The sequence below is a fragment of the Ursus americanus genome, chromosome 8, assembly GCF_024610735.1.
Source record: "Ursus americanus isolate L20-20 chromosome 8, mUrsAme1.1.p, whole genome shotgun sequence".
NCBI lineage: Eukaryota > Metazoa > Chordata > Mammalia > Carnivora > Ursidae > Ursus > Ursus americanus.
The window spans coordinates 49,419,880-49,447,614 of record NC_142134.1 but is presented as its reverse complement, the minus strand read 5'-3'; the positions used below and the strand labels follow the sequence as shown (position 1 = coordinate 49,447,614).

Below are 27,735 nucleotides of genomic sequence, written 5' to 3'. Positions count from 1 at the left end.
TTTTGAGAGGAGGTTCCAACACGCCTTAATCCACCAGACTCCTAAATAATTCACCAGGAGCTGCAAGTTCTTGGATCTTTATGGGGTTTATCGCCCACGCTGTGGAGCAGTGTGTCTTATTATGTTCAGATCTTGCTCATCAGGTCTTATTAAGATGAGTTATTAATACTGGTAGATCAGTGTAAGGTTCTGTTCATGTCAACAGTCGGCTGCCCTTCCCCCTGCAGTCTCCCAGATAACGTGGCTCCCATTCATCTGAGGGACTTACCCTCTGTTCAGAGGAAGAAGCAGCTCAGAAGAGTTAGCAGCTACCACTCACAGTAGCTGAGGACAGTGTACCAGCCCTGTGAAGGGGAGGGCTGTGGACACACCCCAGCACCCACCACAGCCCATAAACATAAAATGATGTTATCTGGAGACAAGGGAGGACAAGTGTTGGGTGGGGAAGGGATCAAAATTCAGGATACTAGGATCTCTCGGGAAAAGATTGCATTGAAGAGCAGTGAAAGGCAGTTTGCTTTTCGAGAAAGAGGGGAAACTAGAGTACTGGTTGCCTGAGTTCAGAGTAGCCAGGGCCTTTCCTGTGGAAGTGGCAGCGGTGTGGGGGAGAGAGGATTGTTAAATATTCAGTAAGTCAGTGAGTCAGTCGTGAAACCCTTGGCAGTTTGAAATTGGCTGTGGTGGGAGTATTCCCAAAACAGAAATTGGCTAACACTAGAAACTGGGGCTTTGTTCCTCTTCCTGAAAGTAGTTGACCAGCACATCATTGTTACTAAAAAATTTCTGAAAAGAATGTCAAAACAGGAAAAGGTAAAGAGCCCAAACCCCTAAACTCTATCTACGTAATAATTTATCCTGGAGCCAGAGCTAGTCCCCGCACATTTTTCTCTTTCCACAAAATACAATCAGAAAGTGCCATCTGGTTAGCCATTTTTGAAGGCCATTATTGTCATTTTCTCATTAAAACAAATCCATTTACTTCCAGGGTTTTCTCAGTAACTTTATGTTGCCATAGATATGAAGAAACTCTCCCCCATTCCGTTTCTCAGCCTCCTGTGGATTTCTTCCTCATACAACCGAAGAGCTAATCATGTTACTCCCCTGATGAAAACAAACCCGTGGTTCTCGTAGCATCTACATACAAAATCAAACTTCCTAGTCCGCTGTATGAGCCTGAGTTCTTCTCAAAAGCAGAATATGAAGCAAGGACTTGCGTGAAGGTAGCTTACTGGGGAAGTGATCTCAGGGCAGGAGGGAGAGATGGAGGAATGTGGAAGAGGGTAGGAGGTAAAGCCAATACAAAGGTGCATTGATCACTGCCTTGAGCGACTAGGGTTCCTTTGATCCTACATCCTGCCGGGGCCTTTTGAGGAGTGTCTAGAATGCCTTTCAGAATCCACACCAACAGGGAGAAGCATTTTTTATGGGCTCTTTCCTTTTGGTGAGGATCACCCCAAGAGATCTATATCCCCCCACGCACCACACACCCATTTCTAGGCTACATAGGCCTAAGAGCTGAGTGGTCTTCTTTCAGTGCCCACCCTGAGGAGCTGGAGAAGATCCAGAGCTCAAAGCAAAAGATGTATGGCACAGATTCATGGGGGAGTATCTCTCAGCACAAAACGAAACAAAGCTCCTGTGGAACTGTTTCTTGAAGCCGTGGTTGGGACATGAAACCGAAGAGGCAGCTGATATACATGACGTATAAAGCTTTCCCTGATTTTCCATTTTACTCTTCCAGCCTCATCTCTGGACATCGTATCCCCTAGAGCCTCTGTGTACCAATACAGGTCCTCTAACCATACTTTGCCATTTTATATAATCTAATTTTTTCCCTTTGTTTTTGGTACATGCTGATTTCTCTTCTTGAAATGCTGCTACTTTTCTCTCAGTTAACTCAATCTTTTAAACTTACCTCAGATGTGCCTCTTCCCTGGAAGCTTCCGTGCTTCCCCCCAGTTAGTGTTAAATGCCTCTATAGCTCTTGAACCACCTGTATTAGAGCTCTACCAAAGCCCCATTACAACATACTATAACTCTAACACAGAAATCTGTTTACTACTTGGCCTGCCACAGAGACCTGTGAGGGACCATATTTTAAATGTCCGTATCCTGGGTGCCTAGCATAGTACTTGGCTACATAATACACGTTCCATAAATAGTTGTGGCCCAAAGGAATTGAGTACATTTTGATTTTTCAGTGGACTGCTTTTCCCAAACAAAGAAAATCTAATCTAATTTAAGGCCATTCCAAAGCAATTGAACATGGATATATTTTGAAAGAAATTTACTAGGTATCCAAATATGTCTTTGATATATATAAAATCAACAAAGCAGTAACAATGAAACTATAAAAAAATCAAGCAATAAATCAGTAATTATGAACATGGGGCTCCTCCTCTCAAGAATTAGATAGGGAAGACACAGACGCATAACGTTATTAATAATAATAAAAGAGAAGATAATACACTGAGAGATGAAATATTATGAGGTAGTGTGGGTAAATAGGGAAATAACTAGCAGAAAATATGTTTACTAGGAGATCAGAAGATTCTGGGATCTTCTGGGGATAGAAGGACAAGGAAGTTTCTAGGCGTGGATAAGATTTGAACTAGGCAGTATATGGAGTAGTGGACAGCAGTGACTCTGGAAAAGATGTGTTCAAACTCCTCCAGCACATATCACCTTCATCTGTGTCATCTTGGGAAAATTTTAGTTGCCTCATCTATAAATTTGAGTCAGTAATTATGCTTTATTTATGTGGGTATTTTGAGGATTAAAATAAGCAATATGTTTATAGAGATTAGAACAGTACCTGGCATATAACACTTTATTACATATGATATACTTAGCTTAGAAAATGGGGAAGTGAGTCTTAGCACGGACATAAGATATGTTTGCGAGCCAATAAAGGGAGTTGAAATGGTGGGAGGTAAGACTGGAAAGCTGTTGAATTCTTAGTGAGGACCCAGAAAGTCAGCCATAGGCAGCAATGAGGGCAAACAGAGATAAGATGACCTTATGTCTTAGTTTCCCCTGTGGTTTAATGCCTTGGTGTAATTCTTCGGACACATTTCACTTTCAAAAGTGTCTTGTTTGGGTAAAGGATATCTAAAAAACTGATATTTAAACAGGGGTCATAGGGATTTGTGGAGATTATCTGGCATAAATATGTAACATGCACTCAGTAAAACATTTCATGGATTGGTAACAAACTGTTGCATGTTTGTTTAAAATCATTTTTGTTTCCATAGAATCATAAAAAGCCGGTACTGAAAGGGGCCTGGAGATAGATGGTAGAATTCATTATTCATTTTTATATTGGTGCATTGTAATTTGCTTGCAATGTATTTGGAAATGTTCAAAGAATTATGTGAAGCTGAATTTTTTTGTCTAAACAACAAAAACCAAACAAAACACAAAAAATAGGAGAAAGTCAAAGCTCATGGCAAATAAATTACAAATAGCTCATGCATATGGGAAGTGCTTTACTTCATATGCAAATGACAGCCCTGAACTATTGTCATATGCCAGATTTGGAATTGTATACATTCATCAATAGTTTGGTTTAGATAGTGATAACATGATTACGTGGCAGTGTTTGTGCAGTGATGTCAACATTCTGCACTTTGCCCTTATTATCTAACAAACATAATTGAGAAATTGGGACAGTAAAGTGCTGATTCCAGTGGTATGAAACATCATTCTTATGACTTTAGTAAGGCAAAATTTGAAATCATCAGTTATGCTTAAAAAAACAAATCAATCTAGTGTCGAGTCAACCTAAGTCCACGCACTGGGCAAGAGTAAGAGATGCAGGACAGGACTTCCATGAGCCCTGTTGGCTTGTACTGGCTTGAAGCTGGTCAGAACCCATGCAAAGCTGGTCACCATAGTGGGAAATGGGATGTGTGACATGTGACACCATGAGGATCTGCAATGGTATGTGAGAGGTGTCTGATACAAAATCTTCTTTAGATTGCATTGATATTTTCATTTCACCTACACTGACTTCTCTGAGTTCAGTTCATTTTCTTCACACATTTGGAATTAGAGTGTGCAGGGTCACCTTGAATGGAAGGATATTTCTTTCTCTCCGCCGACCAGTCTGGTAGTTTTTGACATCACCACTTCAGTCTAGGACCACATCTTAAATGGTTACTTAAGACTTTTGTTCTCTGGTGATACTGGGTATGTTTTATATCCAATTACAAAACCAGGAGGTGACTTGGCTCAGGTTCTCTTTGCAGGGCTCTGTCTTGCTACATTTTGTATTAACTGTATTTCTAGGCAGCTAATGAGGTTATTTTTTCCCCCCAGGTACCTGTCATGAGATGATAAGTCCTAGCCTAGCCCCATTTCAAATAAGATTCTGGTTTTAGTCTATTGCTGTGGGAACTATGTGACATCATCCCCACCTACCACTTTGTTTCTATTTCTGGTCCTTGATATGAATATCTCATTTTGATTTTTTTTTCAAAAAAATCTACTCTTTTTCATTTTAATCTCCCATACTACTTGGAGCATTGAGTTGGGGCATATCTATGCCTAAAGTTACAATGCTATCTTGACTGGGCATCTCTTGGAAAAATGATTTTGAACAGATAATTTCCCTTCCAGGCAAAATACTAATCAAGCGTAAGTGTAGAACAAATGTTACCGTACGTGCAAAGATTCAGGAGCGTTTGCCTTTCTCATATCGTTTCAGAAAAAAAAAATTAAACGTGTACTTTTACAAAAAAGAAAGTTACAAACCAAGAGATGAAAAGATTTGGAATTTAGGAAACATCATGGGTTGCCTGAGTTACATAGACACATTAATCAAGAGAAAAGAAAGTAAATTATAAACATCAGGTAAAACCAAAGCTGAAGAATTGTCATGATCCGGTACATAGCACATGAAAATTCATCATTTTGAGATGGTAGTCAATGTTTTTGGTCTTTCATGCCACCGACATTTTGAAGAATACAGTTATTTAGCAGAACATCCCTCAATCTGGGTTTCTTTGACATTTCCTCATGATTGGATTCAGGTTACACATTTTTGGCTGGGATATTATGTAAGTAATGTATGTTTCTGGGGGTATCATATCTGAAGGCACATGTCCATTTATTCCTTATGGATAATATTACTTTTGATTACTTTATTATGGTGTTGTCTAGTATCTCCACTGTATAGTCATTTTTTAATTTTATTTATTTATTTTTTTGTGTTCCTTTTTTGTTTTGTTTTGTTTTATTTTTGTTGTTATTTTTTTTATTATGTTCAGTTAGCCAACATATAGTACATCATTAGTTTTTGATATAGTGTTCAATGATTCATTAGTTGCGTATAACACCCGGTGCTCATTACAACACGTGCCTCCTTAATACCCATCACCTGGTTACCCCATCCCCCTACCCCCTTCCCCTCTGTAACCCTCAGTTTGTTTCCCCAAGTCCAGCATCTCTCATGGTTTGTCTCCCTCTCTGATTTCTTCCCACTCAGTTTTCCTTCCCTTCCCATATGGTCCTCTGTGCTATTCCTTATATTCCACATATGAGTGGAACCATATGATAATTGTCTTTCTCTGCTTGACTTATTTCAGTTAGTATAATCCCCTCCAGTTCCATCCATGTCGATGCAAATGGTAGGTATTCATCCTTTCTGATGGCTGAGTAATATTCCATTGTATATATCTACCACATCTTCCTTATCCATTCATCTGTTGAAGGACATCTCGGCTCCTTCCTCAGTTTGGCTATTGTGGACATTGCTGCTATGAACACTGGGGTGCATGTGCCCCTTCTTTTCATTACATCTGTATCTTTGGGGTAAATACCTAGTCGTGCAATTGCTGGGTCATAGGGTAGCACTATTTTTAACATCTTGAGGAATCTCCATACTGTTTTCCAGAGTGGCTGTACCAGTGTGCATTCCCACCAATAGGGTAAGAGGGTTCTCCTTTCTCCACATCCTTGCCAACATTTGTTTCCTGTCTTTTTTATTTTTGCCATTCTATCTGATATGAGGTGGTATCTCATTGTGGTTTTGATTTCTATTTCCCTAATGGCTAGTGATGTTGAACATTTTTTCATGTGTCTGTTAGCCATTTGTATGCCTTCTTTGGGGAAGTGTCTGTTCATGTCTTCTGCCCATTTCTTCACTGGATTGTTTGTTTTTTGGGTGCTGAGTTTGAGAAGTTCTTTATAGATCTTGGATACCAGCCCTTTATCTCTAATGTCATTTGCAAATATCTTCTCCCATTCCGTGGGTTGCCTCTTAGTTTTGTTGACTGTTTCCTTTGCTGTGCAGAAGTTTTTTATCTTGATGAAGTCCCAAAAGTTCATTTTTGCTTTTATTTCCCTTGCCTTTAGAGACGTGTCTTGAAAGAAGTTGCTGTGGCCGCTGTTGAAGAGGTTACTGCCTATGTTCTCCTCTAGGATTTTGATGGATTCCTGTCTCACATTGAAGTCTTTCATCCATTTTGAGTTTATTTTTGTATATGCTGTAAGACAGTAGTCCAGTTTCATTCTTCTGCATGTGGCTGTCCAATTTTCCCAGCACCATTTATTGAAGAGACTGTCTTTTTTCCATTGGATATTCTTTCCTGCTTTGTCGAAGATTAGTTGACCATAGAGTTGAGGGTCCATTTCTGGGCTCTATATTCTGTTAATAAATAATTTATTGGGAGATACTCTGAGGCTGTGTGATTATCTTGTTACTCATCAAACTTCCACACCCAGGATTAAGTACACATTGATGATTTTTGCCCAAATAAATTTTTAGAATTATGTTTGCACATTGATGATTTTTCCCCCTACAGTGATTAGTATTCTTCTGTAAGAGAGATTTTCTTTCTCCTTTGTTTATAGATTTATTTATCCATCTATTTATTATTAGTATGTATACTTGTGGATTCTTATTCACTGGGTTATAATCCATCACTGTCCTTATTTATTTTAATGCTTTAAATCTTCCAGTTTGGGCCAATAGGAGGCCCTTAAACTGGCACTGGTGTCTTTCTGACATGCCCCAATCAATTGTGTAGACACTTCCTGACTTTTTGGCATAAGGTGTTCCAAGCTCACTTTATACCTTCTCTGATCATCCCAGGAATCAACCATTTCTTCAAAGAGCCTCAGTACCTTTTGGTGCAGAATGGCGTTAAGAAACCAAACCTGGGTAGTAGGTTTGCTCACTGCTGCTTGTCTGTCATCGCTTGCCTGTCCTTTCAGTGAACAAAGCTAATGATGATGGTGGAGGAAGTTCTGTTGTAATTTGGATTTTTTTAAGTTAATTTGAAGCTTATGCTATTCTTCCCCTCCTAGTAATGCTGATGCATAGAATATGTCATTTTATTTTTGCTCCTTTTTGACCTTACTTTTGGCGGGGAGAATGTGTACAGTGATTTGGACTCAGGAAACCACCATTATGAGTGCTGACCAGAACTTCTGAGATCCGGTCTTTTGGTGTCTTCCTTATCCAGGGCACTTTCAGTCTCCAGGGTAATTAAAATTTAAATGGAGATTTTCAATGAATTAATGTACATGCTGATAAAAACTTCGAGACTGGAAATATATGCTCTATCTCCATATGATCTTTTACCTTCATAGTGTGTGATTGCTTTAGGGTCAGAGAAGAAAGCTTGGGGGGAAATAAAGCTAAGGATTGCTTCCTTAGAAAGAGCACTGATAGGAGGATGGCTTCTGTAATTTGCTTTTATACATTGTGTTCAGAGGCTGCTGCTCTTTTCCCAATACATTTGGCATTTTCTCTCTCTCTCTTTCTGTGTGTGTATGTGTGTGTGTATATCCAAAACTATAATCCTTGGCATTTATGAAAGTCTAATCTGATTTTCTTGCTGAAAGCAGAAATATATAGAGGAGAGAAAAAAGTATCCCATTTCCTCCAGTATAGATCGCACAAATGAGAACTTAGTGTTGCATTCCAATGAGATTGTAGCTTTCATTAATTTCATACTCACAGCTGATGAATGAAAATTGTTCTGTTGTACTAGGCAGACTGCTCCTGCAGAGTAATTAATCCCAGATGAAGGGTTGCAACAACTGCCACTGAAAATGCTGTATGTCTGCAGCTCAGCTGAGACTCGCGAGCGAGGCCTTTACTGGCAGCGACTTGTGACTTTATGATTACGCTCACTTACACAGGGTGACAAATGGAGCCATTGACACTCATTTTAATTAAATAGACTCCAAAACAGGTGGCCAGTCAGGATGAAGGAGGTACAGAGGGCTTCTTAGATAAGAGCTTCTTAGAGCGAATACATTTCACTGTAAAAGAAGCTGTCCTAGGCGGAAAGGCTACCTCAATGTTTCCGGCTGGAGCAGGAACAACTGGGATTATGAAGCACAAACCAGATCCTCTAATAGGGAAACAAGATAGAATTAGACAAAGTGATAGGAAGGGAGGAAGTCCATGAACGAGTCACCTTAATGTTTAGTTTTTTAATGTTATGAGATGTGATATGGAGCCTCACTGGTGAGTGTGTTTTAAGATTCCAGCATCACCAGTGCTGACTTCTCTCTGAGTACAGATGAAGTGGTTTGAAATCAGTTGTATATGCACAAGCTATTTCTGCTGAAGTCACCCTGTTGAGTATCTCCCTTGCCACACCAGCCTCACCTTCACGAAGGTGTAAACCTGGGGTCACAGCCATGTTTTTCTTGAGCAACTCCAGCTCTAACAAAGTTTTGTTTTTTCCTTGGAGCACTAAAGTTCCCAGAAAGAATTGAGCCTCCTTGCTTCCCAACATGTCATGTAAGGACCAGCAGTTGCACCTGGAAGTTTACTGTAAGAAACAGAATTTTTGGTTCTATCAGACCTAGGGAACCAGAGTTGCATTTTAACAAGATGCCCAGGGGACTCCTTTGCAAGCCACAGTTTGAGATGCATGGCATGAGAGGACTGGATCTCACCATTGACTTTATGGTATCTCTCCATTTTCTTCCCCTCATTCCAGCTCCATTTTCTGCCTCCCACTGTTGCTGGTCACAGGCATGGTTCCTTAATGTTTCGAGTTTGTCCGTCTTGTTCCCTTCTAGAGTGTATGTTCCCCGAGAGCATGTCTTATATCTGCCAGAGCGCCATTTTACTTGGCTTTCAGTAACTATTGGCTATAATTAATTGTTTAACTTGTAGATTTGATTGATTAAAAAGTGAGAATTGAAAAAAAAAAAAAACAACCATGGAAATACCCCCTGCTTCTGCCCCAGCAGGTGCCCATGTGGTCTATGATGAAGCTCTTTGTGCTTTGCGTTGAAAGAGCAGATAACAGCACAAAGGATACTTGTCCTCAACTCCCCCATCTCCCGTGCTACCTCCCTTCAATTTTATAACAAATTCTTGTGCTTTGACCATCTTTCTTCTGATACTGGAGTTCTTTCCCAGTAGGTGCCTGAGTTTACTCACATGAATACAGTGCTAGGACATTCTCCCCCTTACATCTTTTATACATTCTAAACCTTAGGGTGAATCTATCTTAGGTTCGAGCTGGGAGCTCCACTAGCTGACATTTTAATAATAACTATCATATGACTTAATAATACTCTGGGTTAAAAAAAAAACTTCTCTATTAGTTGCTAATATTTTTAAATCAGGAGATTTTACATAAATACAGATTAGTAGCATCTCTTGACACATCTGGGCCTGCATTTCCTGAGGTGACATCAGGTAGAGCTGTGTAGCGGCTGGCTGGTCAGACAGGTGCACTTTCCAAGATGCCACTATTTCGATTCCTCTTTATTATGTCTCTAGCCCAAAGTTCAAGCGTCCTTGGTATTTATCCTCATATCTACTCTGTTGGTTTTTTAATACCTGGCCCAAGTCCCCCCTGTTTACATTGCTTGCTTATCTCCTGTGGGCATTTGAATTTGAGGCCATAGGCCATCTTCTTAGTCTCCTTTTTTGGACATGGTATTTCTATTTTTTTTTTAATTTATTTAATTTTTTGAAAAAGGTTTTATTTATTTATTTGACAGAAAGAGACAGCCAGCAAGAGAGGGAACAAGAGCAGGGGGAGTGGTAGAGGAAGAAGCAGGCTCCCAGGGGAGGGGCCTAATGCGGGGCTCAATCCCAGGATCCTGGGATCACTCCCTGAGCCGAAGGCAGACGCTTAACGACAGAGCCACCCAGGCGCCCCCGGACATGGTATTTTTAAAGGGTGCTATTTTCTCTTGCTTTCCATTTTATAAAGGTGCACTATAAAATGTCATTCCTTTCCAGGCTATACCTGGGGTACTGTGATTCCAAATACAGAAAGATTCATACCTTTCACATCAGTGACTTCAGAATTGGGAGTTTGACAGAATGTGAGAATACATTTGAATGATATAGAAATTCACAGGCCATGTTCTCTTGATTGCTCTCACTGGACCTTTTAGAATGTATTAACCCAGTGGGCACTGGCCATTTCCAAGAACATATTATGTATTGATTAAAAAAAAAAAATCAATTCCCCAAACTCCTTTTTATTTTCTTCCTGGAGCTTAAAATTTTAATTTCTAGGGGTGTAAATTTCTATAATAGTTCTTCTCCACTTCCATTATTGATTCGGAAATCTGTCCTTGACTTCTGTAACTCTCAAGGAGCCTGATGCATATTCCTACTGGTTTGCTTTGGGAGATATGGGGTGTGTAGAATTATCACATATATGTCCAGCACGCCTGTGGAGTATCTCCACTGAGCAAAGCATTATGGTTTTGTGCACCACAGAAAGGACCCTAGATCTCAGAGAGGGAAGCAAAAAGTCTGGCCTGTGTGTGAAGAGCAGGCTGGAAGTTAGGCCCTGCTGACTGTCCAAGGGAGGACTTTTCCCCAGTGTGCTGCTCCTGCATTTCTGGCAGGAAGAGTTTATTACAGGACAAGGGATACTCTGACAGATGACTTCTAGAACTGGCTGCCGTACTTGGAGTCAGCAACTGGAAAGGTGAAGGGGGAGGTGTGGGGAGAAGGATGAGCCCTGAGCACAGACAGTGAATACATTCCTTGGCAGTTATCCCAACTAAAGAGAAAAATTTTAATATTTCTAATCATATGCTTACCCATTCAGCCAAAAAGGCTTTTATTTTATGCTTATGATGAACTAGTGTGAGAACTAATTTGCTTCCCCTGCCATCTGCACTTAATGCACACATCAGACAGAACGCATTCAAAACCAATTACTAAATTATGATATATGTGTTGGGACAGAGTGTCACATAGAAATAGCAAATAGCAGTGTAATCTGTGGTAATCATACCTAGAGGAGCTGGAAGCTTAGAGAATGTGTCGACGTGGTGTGTGCGGAGCACCCATCAAAAGGATACAGAGGTTCTGCTTCAGATCCCACCTCGATGGAGTGTGTGGGACTGAGTCCTCCTATCAAACTGGATTAATCCTGAAGAATCTGCTTCCCTTCCTCCCTCCCTCCCTCCCTTCCCCCTCCCTCCCTTCCTTTCTCCCTACTTTCCTTCCTTCCTTCCTTCCTTCCTTCCTTCCTTCTTCTCTCCCTCCCTCCCTCCCTCCCTCCCTTCATTCCTTCCCTTCCTTCTTCCCTCCCTCCCTTCCATCCTCCCTCCCTCTCTTCTATCCTTCCTCCCTCTCTTCTATCCTTCCTTCTTTCCTTCCTTCCTTCCTTCCTTCCTTCCTTCCTTCCTTCCTTCCTTCTTCTCTCCCTCCCTCCCTCCCTTCATTCCCTCCCTTCCTTCTTCCCTCCCTCCCTTCCATCCTCCCTCCCTCTCTTCTATCCTTCCTCCCTCTCTTCTATCCTTCCTTCTTTCCTTCCTTCCTTCCTTCCTTCCTTCCTTCCTTCCTTCCTTCCTTCCTTCCCCCTTCTTTCTTCCTCTCTCCCTTCCTTCTTTCCTCTTCTTACTTCTTGCAAAAATTTTTTCAAAGTAATTTTCACAAAATCAAATGTTTCATTCTTTTCTCATTTCCTACATCAAGCCATTACATTAGTCCTGGTTAAATCCTTATTGTAGTGATCTTAATAATTCTTCTCTCTGGTTTTTCTTCTTCAACCTTTAGTAAACAAAGGCCAATAAATTATTGCCAGTAGCCTTTGCTCTAGGGTTATTATTCAGGCCTTCAATAATTTCCTTTTAAATCTCTATCCTAGAAAATAAATAGCAATGAGCTGTCCCAGACAAGTTCCATCTATACCCACATCCCCAGTTTTAACCATTTCTAGATTTTCCTTTTTTTCTCTAAGGATCATCTAAATTTGGGACTTCAGAACTGTATTATGGTTCTGGTTACCGAAGACCCCACTTCAAGAAATACTATGGTGGAGGATGGTGGTTATTTTCTAGTTAAAGTGTTGGGCTGGGGCCTCTTGTACATGGGAAATGCTATAGATACACACACATACACACACATTTAGTCCATCTCTAAATAATTTTTTGAATAGTCTGAATTTGGTGAAATTTACATAATAAATGGTTTTATTCCCTTTAAATCACTCTCTTTAAACGTGTTTCATCCAATCTCTCTTTTTTTTTATTTCATAAACATCTCAGACAAATCCCATAAATATGCCAAACTTTTCTACTCCTAAGACATTACTTCTCTCATCCCATTCAAGTTTTTTCTTTCTCTTCCTGCTGATTTGACTTAGGGCTGGAAGGACTCGGAGAGATGAGAGGGTATGTTCTGCTCCTAGAACATACCATCTGCCTTCCTTTCCCTCACCCCCCTCCCTTTCTAAGTCCCCATGCTTATGCTTCAGGAAAGAGAAACGTGATTGAAAGTGACAAGGATTTCTCATTTATCTCTTGGCTGACACTAGCTGGCTGTCCTAGATGCTCCAGAGCATCGTTTCCTGGCCCTAACATCTGCGGGGCCTGGGACACGAGTACAGGTGGAGGTCTAGACACCCTATGTCTAAATATGAGAAAGTTATATATCAAGCCAACAAAGTGTTAAATATATTTTTTTGCTTATCTTGATATATATACATTTAAGGCCAGGTTAGAATTTAAAATTCTTGAATTCCTTGCAATTTTGTGTGTTAACATGGGATGAACCATCCCTGCCCTTCTCCCCACCCATGGCCCCAGGCCTACCATCCTTATCTTTCCCGTCCTAGATCTGTTTTACACCAACTGTGGCCTTGCATACCTGTGTATAGTTGCTGGAGCCAACAAGTTCAAGCTGTTTGACTTCCTGCCACCTGCTGCAAAGGACCGTGCCTTGGCCCTCTTTGGGGGGAGCCGTTGTGCCCCTCAGGGAAGAAGTCTTTGTGGGCTCTGAAAGCAGGCTTAGGACCACTGGGAGAGAGAATTCTGCAGTACTCAGCATGATATGAAGAAGGCACAGGCTTCAGGTAGGCACATTCCTTTGTCCCTCACCTTAGAGGGATGGGCATGACTGTAGGAGGGCAAGAATAGAGTCCTCTAAAGGGCAAGCTAACAACTAGCCCTGCTAAGGATCCTCTCTGCTCCCTTTTGTCTTGTTGATATAAGGTGGGAGGGGGGTTGAATTGAGTGAGGAGGTGGTTGGAGGATAGCAGAGCTCATTTATTTCTTAATAAACCCACGAGGGTCTGTTGGTCCCCAATTATTAGGTAATTTACGTTCCTGTGTTCTCAGTTTATAGTCTCAGAAGCCATTCCAGAGCCAATAAGAAAACCTCTCAACAACCTAATACACATGCAAACCAAATATCTTTCCTATTAGAGTGGGTAACTTTGCCAATTCAAAAAGAAAAAAGGACTGTTTAGCCAAATATTTACCTTGATCTTTGCTTTTTGTGTATAGAAATTTTCTTTTACTTCACAGTATACAAATAGCGTAATTGTAATTTGGCTTAAAAATGTGTTCTGAGCAACATGCAAATTACCAATTTAATCCCTTCTCTTCCTAGCTTCGCCCCATGCTTCTGCACCACCATCTGTCACCGGGGTAGGCAATGCACATACACAGTATTCCTGCAAACACCAATTCCTAAAAAATCTCCAACGATGTGTCAACATGGTTTTTTTTCTTCAGAGGCATACATAATAGATATTGCTTACTTACTAGGCGTCATTCCACAGGCAAGGTGATACACACCTTCTGATATGCTACCATCTCTCTAATCGTTCTCACTCAAGGATCTTCAGAATGCTAGTGATTGAGCATGGAGTTGTTATGGGGATAAACTTGAATTCACTCAATTTTAAAAGGTAAATCATTTCCAAAACCATTGTTACTATTGGTAAAAATTACCACAAATCGCACAACTGATTGTAATACTAAAATGGCAAGCAATTCCCTTGATGATCTAAAGCAGAAAAAGCAGGGCATTGTGATAAAGACAGAGAATCTGATTCCTGGCAGGGCCTCTGATTTATGGGAGGTCCTAGATAACTGGAATACGTCCTATAATTCACTTTCAGATTCAACAGCACTCAGTAGCTACTGCCTTGCTTTCACATAGATATCAAACTTTTAGAAATATTTATGTGAAACAAAGTGAGACTTGTATAATAAACACATGTGTGCATGTAATATGCCAGGAATAATGATTGATGAATTGATGATTTTACCTATATTTCACATTTAATCCTTAAAACAACTCTGTGGAAGAAGTAAGATAATTACACTTTATATATAAAGAAACAGAGGCTCAGAGAACTTACATAATCTGCCCAAGTTCATATATTTAAAAAGCAATGAACTAGTATTTTCTACTATGGGAAATAATATGGAGGTTCCTCAAGAAATTAAAAAAAGTTCACCATACGGTCCAGCACTCCTACTTCTGAGTATATGTACAAAGGAAACAAATCATTATCTTGAAGAGATATCTGGATTCCCATGTTTCTAGCAATAATATTTAACAATTGCCAACGTATGGAAATAACCTACATGTCAGTCAATGGATAAATGGATAAAGCAATGTGATATATATACAATTGAATATTATTCTTCCTTCAGAAAAAAAGGAAATTCTGTCATGTGAGACAACATGGGTGAACGTGGAAGGCATTATGCTAAGTAAAATAAGCCAGACAGAGAAAGACAAATACTACATAGTATCACTTGTATGTAGAATGTAAAAAATATATAAAAATATTTATACAGAGAGAGAGAGAGGGAGAGAGAAAGAGAGAGAGAGAGAGAGAACTCACAGAAACAGAAAGTAGAAAAATGGTTGCCAGAGGTTGACAGTGGGGGAAATAGGGAGAGGTTGGTAAAAGGGTACAAACCTTCAGTTAGAAGATGAATGAGGTCTGAAGATCCAATGTATAACATAGTGACTATAGCTGATAACATTGTATTATATAATTAAGCTTTGCTAACAGAGTAGAACTTAAATATTCTCACCTACACAAGAAGCTAAGTATGTGGAAATGGTGGAATGTGCTAATTAACTCAATGAGGGGGAATCCTTTCCCATGTACATGTATCAAATCATCACATTGTGTACTTTAAATATCTTACAATTGTATTTGCCAATTACACCGGCTAAAGCTGGATAGAACAACAGAAGAAGCAATGAAGTTGTGTTACAAATTCAGGACATTCTAACTACAAAATCAGTTTTCCTTTCTACTATTTACTTCCCTCCCATTTTCTTTTACTGCTTTCCTTTACTTAACAGAAATGTATGGAGTACTTGTTATGTGCCAGGTAGGTCTCCAGGTGCTGTGTATACACAGGGACAATCCCAAGTTCCTGCCTTTGCCTTGGAAAGGCAGATGGTAATCAAATAAATAAATTAAAAAAAAAAACTAAAATAAATATATAATGTACCTTCAGATGGTGGTAAATTTTATGAAGGAAATCTCCAAAAGGTAAGGCAACTGAGAATGAGGAATGAACAGGTAGGGGGGGCAGGGATAGAATTTTCTTTCAGATGTGGAGGTCAGGGAAGTCTAGAAGCGAATGTGCTTCACAAGGCATTGACTGCTTTATTGACGTGTCTAAGTTCCACCATGGCCCTGGAAACAAGGTGCATTTGTCAATGGAGACCCTTGGTTGCTTTCGGCAGTTTGTTTGTAGCTCATGGTTTTATGTAGCAATGTCTGCATTTGCATCCTTTCTGAAAAAGAAATGTGTGAGATGTCTTCAAATGCATAGGAAGGCGTCTCAGTATATGTAAAATGATTTTTAAATTCTTACATGGCAAATAGGTACAGATCTTGTGTTTAGGTCGAATGCCCCTTTAATGAGGACAATATTACATGTTTTGGAAAGAGGAAGAAAATTAGATGGAAGGGGGGAGTAAGTGAGAAATTAGGTATGGCATTAGGACAAATTGCTAGTGAAAGAATGTGAAACCTATAGATACAAAAACAAAAGCCTCAACTTTATATTACTTAGGAATGTATAAACCTTAGGATAATTCAATTCTAGAAGCAAATAAAAAGTGAGTCATTTTATGAAATACCTCAGCATCCTAATCAGAGGTTCATTTTAAGAATAAATTGCAGCATTCCAGCAATAGACAAATGGATAAAGAAGATGTGATATATGTATGTATGTACATATATATACACATATATATACAATGGAATATCAGCCATAAAAATGAATGAAATCTTGCCATTCGAAACAACATGGATGGAGCCAGAGAGTGTAATGCTAATCAAAATAAGTCAATGAGACGGGGCGCCTGGGTGGCACACCGGTTAGGCGTCTGCCTTCGGCTCAGGGCGTGATCCTGGCGTTATGGGATCGAGCCCCACATCAGGCTCTTCCGCTATGAGCCTGCTTCTTCCTCTCCCACTCCCCCTGCTTGTGTTCCCTCTCTCGCTGGCTGTCTCTATCTCTGTCGAACAAATAAATAAAATCTTTAAAAAAAAAAAAAGTCAATGAGAGAAAGACAAAATACCATATGATTTCACTCATGTGTAGAATTTAAGAAACAAAACAAACGAGCAAAGGGAAAAAGAGAGACAAACCAAGAAACAGACTCTTAACCATAGAGAACAAACTGATGGTTACCAGAGGGGAGGTAGAAGGGGGGATGGGTGAAATAGGTGGTGGGGATTAAAGAGCACACTCGTTGTGATGAGCCCCCGGTGTTGTGTGGAAGGGTCGAATCGCTATATTGTACACCTAAAACTAAGATTACACTGTACGTTAACTAACTGGAGTTAAAATAAAAACTTTTTAAAAAAGAATACATTGCAGCTGACCAATTAATTAAATTTTGCTGATTTTAATTGCCTATGATTTTTTCCAGCGATTTGATCATTATTGTAACCTACTTCAACAATTCCCTTAATCTCAGAGTGACATTCTCAGATGTAACTGCCTTTAAAAAAATGCTGAATCTATACATGTAAAAACTTACCAATTTCCTTCCTTTACAGTTATAAACGAAATGGAATCACTTGGGTTTGTACCCTCCCAGCATCTTTGCAGGGGATTTAATGAGTGGAGAGGGAGGGCGAGATGGAGAGGCAAAAAGTGGAGGAATGGGTTAGACCCAAAGACAGCAGATTCATTTAATCTCATCAACCGTTTCCACCACCTCCAAGAATCAGACCTTGAAGCTGAGTTGGACACTTCTGGCAGTGATTGAGCAAAAACTTCATTATAGGGTACCTCTAGGTGGGGAAAATTCAGATACCTCTGCCTCAGTAATTACTCCATTAAACACTGCCATGAGATAAACTGCTTTGATTGAACATTTCCAATCTCCTTAAGAGACAGGGTTTCTTTCAAATGGGTTCTAACCTCCTAACTCTATCCATCTGAAGATGCATAACTGATATTTATTTTTAAAATTTTTTGAGTACAGTTGACATACAATGTTACTTTAGTTTCAGGTGTGCGCATAGTGATTTGACAGTCTTTACATTATGCGCGGTTCATCACAAGTGTAGCTAGCTAGCTTCTGTTGCCATGCAGTGCTATGACAGTACCACTGACTATCTTCCCTATACTGGAGCTTTCATCCCTGTGACATTCATTGTGTAACTGGAAGCCTGTAACCCCCACTTCCCTTCACCCATTTTGCCAAACCCCTCATCCCCCTTCACTCTGGCAGCAATCAGTTTGTCCTCTGTATTTATGAGTTTGTTTCCGTTTTTTGTTTGTTTATTCCTTTGTTTTGTTTTTTAGGTTCCACATATGAGTGAAATCATATGGTATTTGTCTTTCCCCATCTGACTTATTTCACTTAGCATAATACCTTCTAGGTCCATTCATATTGTCACAAATGGCCAGATCTTATCCTTTTTTTATAGCCTAGTAATAGTCCATTACATATGTAGATTACATCTCCTTTATCCATTTATCTATCAATGCACATTTGGATTTCTTCCATATCTTGGCCATGTCAAAAAGGTTGCAATAAGCATAGGGGTGCATATATCTTTTCAAATTAGTGTTTTCATTTTCTTTGGGTAAATACCAGTAGAAAAATTACTGGACCATAGGGACCATAAGGTATTTATATTTTTAATTTTTTGAGGAACCTCCATACTGTTTTCCACAGTGGCTGCACAATTTCACATTCCTACCAACAGTTCACAAAGGTCCCTTTTTCTCCACATCATTGCCAATGCTTATTACTTATTGATTTTTTTGAATCTAGCCTTTCTGACAGCTGTGAGGTGATATCTCATTATGGTTTTAATTTGCCTTTCCCTGATGTTGACATCGTTTTATGTATCTGTTGGCCATCTGTATGTCTTGTTTAGAAAAATGTCCAAGTCCTTTGCCCATTTTTTAATTAGATTATTTGTCATTTTTGGTGTTGAGTTGTATAAGTTCTTTATATATTGGATATTAACCCCTTATCAGATATATTTTTTGTGAATATCTTCTTCTGTTCATTAAATTGCCTTTTCATTTTGTTGATGGTTTCCTTCGCTGTGCAGAAGATTTTTATTTTGGTGTAGTCCCAATAGTTTATTTTTGCTTTTGTTTCCCTTGCCTCAGGAGACATCTAGAAAAATGTTCTGACAGCCAATGTCAAAGAAATTACTGTCTATGTTTTCTTCTAGGAGTTTTATGGTTTTTTGTCTTGTGATTAGGTCTTTAACCCATTTTGAGGTTTTTTTGTGTGTCTGGTATAAGAAAGTGGTCCAGTTTCATTCTTTTGTGTGTAACTGTCCAGTTTTCCCAGCACTATTTATTGAAGATACTATCTTTCCACCGTTGTATGTTCTTGTCTCCTTTGTCATAGATTAATTGGCCATATAAGTGTGGATTTACTTCTGGGGTCTCTATGCTGTTCTATTGATCCATGCATCTGTTTTTAATGCTAGTATCATACTGTTTTGATTACTGCAGCTTTGCAGTATATCTTGAAATCTGGGATTGTGATGCCTCCAGCTTTGTTTTCCTTTTTCAAGATTGCTTTGGCTGTTTGGGGTCTTTTGTGGTTCCATACATATTTTAGTATTATTGTTTTCTAATTCTGTGAAAAATGCTGTTGGCATTTTGATGGGAATTGCATTAAATCTGTAGATGGCTTTGGGTAGTATGGACATTAGAACAATATTTTTAATTTTTCTAATCTATAAATGTATCTTTCCAGGTAACAATATGTAATATTTCTATCTATAATATCAGTCACTGCAAATAGTGACAGTTTTAGTTCTTCCTTGCTGATTTGCATGCATTTTATTTCTTTTTATTGCCTGGTTGCTCTGGCTGGGGCTTCTGTGTTGAATAAAAGTGGCAAGAGTGGGCATACTTCTCCTGATCTAAGAGGAAAAGTTTTCAGCTTTTCACCACTGAGTATGATGTTAGCTGTGGGCTTGTCATATGGGACCTTTACTATGTTGAAGTACATTTTTAATTGTCCATCAGAAAAATCAATCCCTAAGTAACATATTGGTTTTTAGTGATTTTCTTCTTTCCATTTCTGCTGGAGTTACTTATTCTCCATTCATTTATTAATTCAGCTCATGCTTATTGAGCATTTACTGTATTTTGCAGTATAGCCCTCATTGCTGCCAATGCAAAACTGGTCATTGTGCACTGTAAGCTCTGGAGTTTCTGGGAGAAAGAAAATAAAAACAAACCATTACCCAAATCATTATTATTATTCTGAACTGTTTTATTTGTCTTTACCTTTACTATCGACATTACCTAATATGGAATGGGACCCTCTTAGAGAGCATTAGTTAATTTGGACCATTCCAAAGCATCCAGAGGTGACCTAATTTAGTTTGTAGGGTAGGGATGGATCAGCTAGTAGTTTTACACTAAGATTTTGAAGAGTTTCCTAGGTTTTACAGTTTAGTTTGAAATACATTGTGTACTGCTTCAGTAAGGTAAGGTATGGTTGTCTTGCTCTGAGCTGAGTACCTTGACCAAAGAATCTATAGCATAAACGGATATGGGTACAGACACTAGAAATGATGGTACCAAAATTTATTAGGCCAAATTTAAGGGGAAAGTACTCTAAATCCCCTCCTATGGCTATGCTTCCATAGATCTCGAAGGAATCCCTCAGAGGTTGGCCCCTGACAGTATTCAACCTATACTTGATAAATTTACTATGAACTTATGTACACATACTTACTGAATGTTTATGTGCTAAATACTATGGTAGGCATTTTGAGGAAGTAGAAAGGTGTTTAAGAGTCAGTTCCTTTCTCAAGTTCTTTACCTGTTACTTGGAAGAGACAGATGAACATGTGAAACAATGTAATAGCAAAAGATGGCTTGAATGTCTGCATTCAAGGTAGAAAGGAATACAAGTAAGGTGAAAAAAGAACCATTTTACTAAGATCTTTGGAAAGCTTGGAGATCTAAGATAACCTTGCTTTAAAATCTGGGAAATAAAAATAGAATAGAAATGTGCTTTGTTGGGGGGAAGGGGAATTTTCCCATCAAGGGTAAATGTTTGCTTTAGATTGGGTTCCCCAGATAAGAATTTGAGTGAAGTGATCACAGGAAGCCCCAGTAGAAGAGTGGAAATTGAGACAGAGAAGGGAAGGAAGCAAATAAACATTGTTATTGAGCAAGTTACTGCTCTTGACAATCAGAGCTCAGTCCTACAATATAGGATGCACTTGAGAGGGGCAAGGGATCTGAGATATTTATTCTCCAGCCCTCAAAAGTCACTGGTGGAAGGCTATTCCACAGAGGTGTTAACTCCCCGGAACTTCCAGCTGAGAGAAGGCCAACAGGTAGAGAGTCACAGGTTTGTGTCCTAGGATCAGTGGCATACCCTGAAACTGCACACCATGGTGAGATGGGGGCGGGGCTTCCTACTTTGGGAAGTAGTCCTGCAGAGGCTCTCAACCTTGGCATGAAAAGCATTCTGATACTTAGATCTGTTAGACGTTGACTTTGCTGCAATAAATGGAAAAGATACACACTCAGCAAACGGCACCAGCAAGTATCAGTCCGGGGAATGTTCAGGAAGCTTGGTTTCTTATGTGTCTCCATTTTCTCTTAAGAGATGTGTTTACATTAGCAACAGTGGTCTTCTGCCTCCTTGGGGTGAGGTCCTGCTGGGCAGAGGCTTACTGTAACTTCTACACCAATAACGCTTTACTTGGTGTTCCAGATTCTTTTATGAGGCGGTCAGTCAGGTGTGGCCACAAGAGAAGACAGAGGAGAGGCTCAGGAAGACAATGTTTTTTAATACTCATGGCTTCTAGAGACAGGAGGCATGGTGTGACATGCCCAGCCACATGGAAAAACCACCAGGGTGAACACGGGCAGAATACAGGAATGAGGGGAGAGTTTGAGCCACAACCTACATTGGGCTTTCCATGGGGAATGTAAGGTGGGCAGGGTAAACAGTTTAGAATTGGCTAGTTTGAATAATTTTGGCAGACTCTAAACTATGGGAGCTGTCCTAGTGGCCCTGGGTGGTTAAGGCAGAAGAATATTAGCTCTTGGTGTGCACAAACCAAATAGAAGAAGCAGGGTTCTAGGTGGTTAATTTGCATATAAGGCATGCTCCAGGCTGAATCCTTTACTGTCTCTAAAAATTGGCCAGCCCCAGAAAGGGCAGTCTTTCCCCAGAAAGAATTTTTCTTTTTTTTAAGATGTCAAAACATTATAATATATGAAAAACTAAAAAATGTGTGCAGTATACTCTGGAACTCCAAATGCTACCTTATTTGGTTGCAGAAATTGCTCACCTGAACTTAATGTCTGGATTCCAGGTATAATTTATTACCCTGCCACCAGCACTCTCTTACTATATTGCCCATAGTTCATATAATAACAACCAGCTATCACATACAGGCAGTCACTTTGCAACCATGAAAATAATGACCAGTCTATGAGCAAGAGCCACCATTTATGTCTTGGATGGCAAGGCCTTGGAAGGATGCATCCTGGCAGGCACACCTATCACACAAGGAGGTTTGCAGTGGTGTATACCAGTGTGCGTGGGGAACAGAGAACTATAAAGGAGAGTACTTTCAGTAGGCACTCATGAGTCTCAGCATGAGGACCTTTGGCAACAATGATTTCATGGAGCCTTCTCAGCAGAAGCCTTGTCAGTAGATAAGAGAGACAGATGGTGGAGAAGAGGAGAAACATGGCAGGCTCGGAATGGCTGCTGAGGCAGTTGTACTCATTAGCATATGTGAGTTCCCTTATAAACACCTAGATTTGTTTGCAGAAGGATTTGGAGATTGCTCTGTGTGTGGGGTGGTGTACATGGTAGGGGGGTGTGAGGAGGTGGAAGGCAGAGAAATGCTATTTCTTATAGTAACAGGAGAGTAGGCTGCCTGGGCACTCAGACATTTTTTTGTATTATGTAGCTCACATTTTCATGCAATATCCAATAGAATGATTTAGCCCCCATCCAATGAATGGTGGGAAACCCAGTATTCCTCAAAATCATCATAAGTAACCACCACCACATCACCAACAAAAGAGTTCTGGGTGTGTTTATACTCTCTCTTCTCGTGAAAACTCCTTGGAGTATATTTATTATAATTTTCATTTTAGAGGTAAGGAAACAAGTATAAAGAGGTAAAATACTCATCTAAGACCACTGTTTTAGTCAACTTGGGCTGCTATAGCAGAACCATAAATTGAGTAGCTTAAACAACAAACATTTATTTCTCATAGTTCTGGAGGTTGGGAAGTCCAAGATCAAAGTACCAGCAGATTTGGTGTTTAAAAAGAACATACTTCCTGGTTCTTATGTTCTTACATGGCAGAACCGGAACATAGACATTCTGTGAGATCTCTTTTATAAGGCCACTAATCTCATTCATGAGGGTTCCACCCTCATGACCTAATCACCTCCCAAAGGCCCCACCTCTAATACCATCATATTGAGGGTTATGTTTTCAGCATATGAATTTGGGGGATATTAGTCCATTGCATTCTGCCCCTGCCTTCAAAGTTCATATCCTTCTCACATGCAAAATGCATTCATCCCATTTCAACAAGCCCCCAAAATCTTAACTCTTTTTCGTATAAAGTCCAAAGTTTCATCTAAATATAATCTAAATGAGATATGAGTGAAACTCATCTTGAAGCAAAACTCTTCTCTAGTCGTGAACCTGTGGGACCAAATAAATTATGTGCTTTCAAAATACAAGGGAGCGGGAGAGGCATGGGCGAGACATTCCAATTCTAAAAGGCAGAAATAAGAAAGAAGGAAGGCTGATGGGTCCCAGAAAGTCTAAAACCTAGGAAGGCAGCTCCTTGATATCTTAAGGCTTGAGAATAATCCTCTTGGTTTGATGCTCTGCCTTCTGGCCCCACTGGAGCAGTGGTCTCTCTTTCTGAACCCACTGGGGCAGAGGTCCTACCTTCTGGACCTATGAGGGTAGTAACATCACCTCCAGAGCTCTGCAGAGCCCTGCCCAGTCCCTGGCTTTCTGCAGTGGCGCCGCTCATGTTGCAGCTCTATCAGGGCCAGAGATGTGACCCAGAGCTCTACGGGGCAGACCAGCCCCACTGCTCCATTAGGCATCGGTCAGGCCCTTTGAAATCAAAGTGGAGGCAGCCTTGCCTTTCTGGGCCTGTGATGGGAGTGGCAGCCTAATATCTGAATTGCTTTGAGGCTCCTCTTCTCTTGTCTTGAAGAATATCCCATCTTGCAGCCAAAAAGTGCTCTGGTCTGGTCCTGTTGGATCTAAGAAGTCCAACAGTCTTCCTTCATTTTGTCCTGCTTGCTCTGTTTCCTTTAGTCTCACCTGGCAGTGTTTCTGTTGGTCTAATCCCATCTCCATTGCTTGATTTTGTTGAGATAGTTGATTAAGTCTATAAAAGTTCCCATCTTTACGAATCTTCTTATAAAACAATTGCTCAATCACACCATTGGTGTTCCCTTCCAGACATGCTTTCTCATTTTTTGCAATATGGAGAGGCTGAGATTTTTTCAAATCCTTAAGTTCTCTTTCCCTTTTGTTCAACAATTCCATCTTTAGCTCATTTCTCTCTTCTTTTATTATAAGCAGTCAGAAGGAACTATGCTACTTCTTTAACATGTTGCTTACAAAGGTCCTCAGCTAAACATTCATTTCATTGTTTGCAAGTTCTGCCTTCCGCAATACACTACAGCTTGAATACAGTTCAGCCATGGTCTTTGGCACTTTATGACAAGGATGGTCTTTTCTTCACTGTCTAATAACAAATTTCTCATTTGCATCTGAGCCTCTGTCAGGATGGTCTTTATCATCTGTATTCCTATGAACTCTGTGTTCATGACCATTTAGGTATTTTCTAAGAGAATGTTTCTCCTCTTCCATTCTTTGTCATTTTCCTTTTTTCTTTCTGAGCTCCAATTAGAAACACCTTTACAATTTTTTTCATGGCAATTGTGGCTTTTTCTAGCATGTATCTCAAACTCTTCTAGTCTCTAGCATTACCCAGCTCCAAAGCCACTTGCACATTTTCAGCAGCACCCCACTTCTCTGTACCCATTTTTGTCTAGGCACACTATTAGTAGACAGCAGGACTGAGCTATGAACCCAAGCAGCTCTCTATGCTCTGATTTTTGGTTTTTGGTGGATTCTCGGTCTATTCTGTATCCATTCTCTGTCTCACTTCTGTTTATGTGCCATTCTTGACCAACCTGTCATCACCCTTACACATTTTTTTCATTCCCTCAAAATTCCATTAACATAAGAAGTCAGTTGTGAGTAGGAGATTGTTAGTAAAGTTTTGGAGACTGAGGGAAGGGGATTGCAGGCTAGCCCAGTACAGGTGAAGCACCAACTTAAGACTTATTATTAGACACCATAGTGCTAAAAATCCATCAGCCATTCTCCATTATGGGGGATTTCTCTAGACCGTTTCTCTATCCGTGTCAGGCCTTTTCTTCTCTTTCTCTAGGTTATTCCTTGTAGCAGATTAGCTTCAAATTTCCGTTCTAAACCAAACAGTGGGCCTGGGTTTGCATATCCAGAAATTTGTTTTGGACATGTTAACTTTGAGATTAAGTTTCCTGTGTTTCCTGTCCTTTCTTTCCTTTTATTCGTCTCTTTGGCTCTCTAGACTCCGGCATCCGGATCATTGTGCTACTGTTGACTCTTACTGAAATTGAGACTGGTAGCCAAAATAGAAGTTTGTGTTTTTATGGTACTGGTTTGCTCAGACTGAATTATAATGGCATCAGTGAGGTCTAGGCTTAAAGCTAACGCTTGCAGATAGTAGCTCAGCAAAAGCTAAAGTAAAATATTGTCTTATTTCTTCTCTCTATATCTTTTCTTGTTTGTGTAACATGTACATTGAATGAGCTGCATTTTTTATAATATGACCCCAAAACATCTATGCTCCATTTCCTAGATATCTTTCAAACTTGTGGGATAATTCTTCCTGAAACTTTGGGAAATTTTCTGACAGGTTACATAGCTGTATCCCTTCTTAGAAAGTAAGAGGTCTTCTGGCCTGGTCACATGCTGTTTCCATAAATAAACTGCCCAATCGAGTGTAATAATAAAAACTTGGAGCTACATTCAAAGTTAATTTTTTCCATGGTCCAATCTGGATCTCTTGGGTCTGGTTGGCCTGCCATGGGGAGTGGGGTGTGAAGACTTCATCTGTTTCCCTACCTTGTTCTTCCCACCTGTTCATTAGACTTCATCATCTTCTTTAGGGATTTTATTGGTGGGTGAAGGTGAGGTCTCTGATAAAATGTAATCTGGGATGGTATCTTCTGGGAGTTTCACCTTTCCAAGGCTGACTCTGCCTCTCACGGGCTACCTCTGTGTTTGTCTGTGATGTCCCCTCTAGGTCCTTTCACCCGCTATCCTCTAGATGCAGCATTAGTCCCACCAGGCCTGCCCAGATTCCTTCTCCAGCCTCTGGCATCCAGTTCTGTATGCCCCATCCCTTGAATGTGTCTCTCCACGGTGGTATTCTTGGGCATGACTCATAGCAGCTGCAGGCGGCTCCCTGATTCATGCCCCACGTTTGGTCCACAGAGAGAAAGCACATTAACCAACCAGAGTTGGGTTTGGTGCAGTTTGTTCTCAATGCCACTACTTGATCATGCAGCCAAAGCCTCCTAGCCAGTCTCTTGCCTGTAGATATTTGCATAAACTCCAAGAGAAAAAAGTTAGGTCAGACTCTTTCTGAGTATTTCTGTTTAAGTTCCCCTCTGCCTCTAACTAGGTAAAGCACAGAGAAATACCACAGCTCTTCAATAACACATTCCAAGGAAATGCTCTCCGTTTTTCCTTTTTTGGCTTCGATCCTTTCATACATTTCAGGTCTGTCTGTGAGGTTAGGGATGAAGCTGGCATTAGCCCGTTTGCCTGCTCTGTGCATACAGATCACCTGGGGATGCTGTGAACATAGGATCTGAATCTGATTTTGTAGGTTTGCACTGTGGCCTGAGATTCTGCATTTCCAACAGGGCCCCAAGTGATGCTCTTCTTGCTGGTTCATGCAGCACACGGGTTACCCATTCTAGAGAATATCCTTTTAGGATACAGGAGTCGTTTTGGCACCTATTAACTTATTTCCCCTTTAGGTCACAGTCAGAATTGTAACAGAAAGAGTCCCATCTTATCCTCCTGTCACATGTCCAGTGGTGAGATAATGGCCAGGAAACCTTTTAAGTATGTTATCATACTGGATAAATTGTTCTTATCTAGGTACTCTTTTGGCCTGTCTGCTAAAAATTGACCAAGTGCCTCCTCTGAGTCAGAAAGTCTTCTAGAAGCTAAAGAAACTACCATGTTGCAATATGCAGACAGGATTCTAGCTTATTCATTTAATTTGCCACTCCTTTTTGGAAAGTCAACACCAAAGATTGGAAAGCTGGTGACCAGTGTCTTTCCTTATTCAGTATCACCCATTGAAGTTTCAAATGTAGTTAAGGGCATCTCAGAATTCATAAAGGTAAATATTTAAACATGGATCAAAGTTTCTCTCTGGCCTATAAAGCATACAGAGAAAGTTTACTTATCATCATGATCAGATGAGTATCCTCAGAACACAAAGACTAGGCCACATTGTTAAGGATCAACCACAGGTGGCTCTAGAATGAATAAATGAGTATTTTTTGAGTGGCAGCACAGGGCACTGTGCCACGTGTGGGGCCTTAAAGAAGTGCGAAACATCTCTGTTCACATAGTTGTTTGTGGTTTATTTGAGAATTTATTTCCCTTTGCCCTGGAAAGACCAAGGCTAAGTATAAATAAGGAGTTAAGTGCTTCTGAGTTTTAGAGAGCTAGCAGTAGTTGGCATTGCCTACCTCCCAGTAGGGTTTGCTGGGAGAACTTACCCCTTCATTGACCACCATCCTACCCCTTGAGGTAGAGAGGGAAGAAGTGCACTGGTGTCTCCTCTTTTTTAAGCTAAGGAAGGTTGGTAGAGAAAGTGATGAGAGAATAATCTATGATTTCAGGAGCCTCAAAGAAGGAGAGACTG

General features: G+C 40.1%; 1 protein-coding gene across 5 annotated transcripts in view; it reads left to right on the top strand.

Moving 5' to 3' along the window:
• The window catches only part of GRXCR1 (glutaredoxin and cysteine rich domain containing 1), a 296,334-nt gene that overhangs the window by 196,579 nt on the left and 72,020 nt on the right, over positions 1 to 27,735 (top strand). Inside the window, exon 5 of one of the 5 annotated variants that reach the window (XR_015725511.1) lies at positions 13,068 to 13,304. The exons of 3 other annotated variants lie outside the window; for them this stretch is intronic. The gene's annotated coding sequence lies outside the window, so the exon portion shown is untranslated. Of the gene's footprint in view, positions 1 to 6,357; positions 6,678 to 13,067; positions 13,305 to 27,735 lie in introns of those variants that run through there. One more of the 5 variants, XR_015725512.1, reaches the window with a different exon arrangement.